Source organism: Amblyraja radiata, chromosome 25 (genome assembly GCF_010909765.2).
Source record: "Amblyraja radiata isolate CabotCenter1 chromosome 25, sAmbRad1.1.pri, whole genome shotgun sequence".
Lineage (NCBI taxonomy): Eukaryota > Metazoa > Chordata > Chondrichthyes > Rajiformes > Rajidae > Amblyraja > Amblyraja radiata.
The window spans coordinates 37,893,039-37,894,839 of NC_045980.1; positions in this window are offsets into that span (position 1 = coordinate 37,893,039).

Sequence of the window (1,801 nt, forward strand, 5' to 3'; positions counted from 1 at the left end):
GGACTGCACCTGTACACAAGTGTGAGTGAACAAAGTTGAAACATCATAGACAATAGGTGCAGGAGTAGGCCATTCGGCCCTTCGAGCCAGCACCGCCATTCAATGTGATCATGGCTGATCATCCCCAATCAGTACCCCGTTCCTGCCTTCTCCCCATATCCCCTGACTCCGCTATCTTTAAGAGCTCTATCTAGCTCTCTCTTGAAGTTATCTAGTAGTTTCATCGGTTTTTGTGGGAAAGCAGCATTGTCTGTCCCGCTGGACTGCACATGTAACTATTGGGCAGGAACATGGATAGAATAGGTTTAGAGGAATAAGGGCCAAATGCATACAAGTAGGACCAATGTAGCTGAGGCATCTTGGTCAGCATGGACCGTAGTGGGGGGGGGGGGGGGGGGGGGGGGGGAAGAAACTGTGTGGCTCTCTGACTCTAACCTGTTCACTGCCAAGATTTTTTTTAACTTGTATACTCTGACCCGAGTATAGTCGGCGGGGGGAGGGGGGGGCACTGAACAGGCAAATTATCTCACCACATGCCCAGCAACAGAGGCACTGAGAAATCTGCAGGTGAACAGCATTGCTTCTGTTGCTGTTTTTATAATTTTGCGATTCATGTAATGGATGAAGGACTGGGACCTGCCAGTTATAAAGGAAGGCATCAATGGTCACGTTGTCTAGTGGCTTGGCAAACAGTTTGGAGATCAAAGCTGGCTTTGTCCAGTCTATGTGCTTTCATGTTTCTCAGCCAGAGTTTAAACTTTTGCAACTGAACAACGAGAGTGTGGAAGACTCACAGAGCTGGTGATGCCCAAATCAGAACTACCGGTGGAGTGAAGAGACACACGGATAAGATGGTGGCGTTAGATAAGCACATGGATATGCAGGAGATGGAGGGTTATGGTTTAACTTGGTGTCACGTTCAGCGCGGACACTGGGCCTGTTCCTGTTCCTGTGCCTTACACTTGCCCCTTTGGTGACCAAAGATCCTATAGTGAGCAAGATAAACCACTCGACGAAAAAGACCTAGTACGTTCATGGGCAGATTCATGGGTAATTTTCGGCCCCATTTCTGTAACCGGCTTCCGTCTCCGCACCAAAGATCCCGTAGCGGAGCAATGATGCTAGTGCGGAGACGGAAGCCAGTTACGGAAACACCCTCGTAAAAATTAAAGTTCTTTGGTAAAAATATTCTCATTTTCAGAATTATAATTTATTAACACAAACTGTCCCCACGTAACGTTGATTACACTGCGAGAGGGATACCCAAAGTCGTGACGGGTTACTGAAATGGATGAAAAAAAGGCCCACGTTCTGCTCCGTTGCGTACTACACGTCTGCCCATTGCATTTAGCAGGAGTGGCCTATCTTGCTCTGCTATAGGATCTTTGATGGTGACGTGACCTGACGCCTTGTCCCCAATAAGATCTCATTGTAATCAATACAGTAGGCTGGACATTTCATCCACTGCACTGATGCTGTGCTGTACTGGTGCTGAAGTAACTCAGCGGGGTCAAGCGGTGCTGAAGTAACTCAGCGGGGTCAGGCAGCATCTCTGAAGTATATGGAGAGGTCACTGTCTGTAATCCATGTCCTGTTCCATGTGGATGATGTGGATGAAATCAAATTGTAAGCAATCCAATCACTTCACACTTCAGCTATTGGGTTTTAACACTATTTAATTCGTTTTTGACAAACAGGAGGAAAGTGTTAAAGTAGTTAATATCCAGTAATTAATTTTCAGTGAGAACAAATCATGAGCTAATTGGAATGATTCTTTCACTTGCTTCCTTGATTAGCTCCC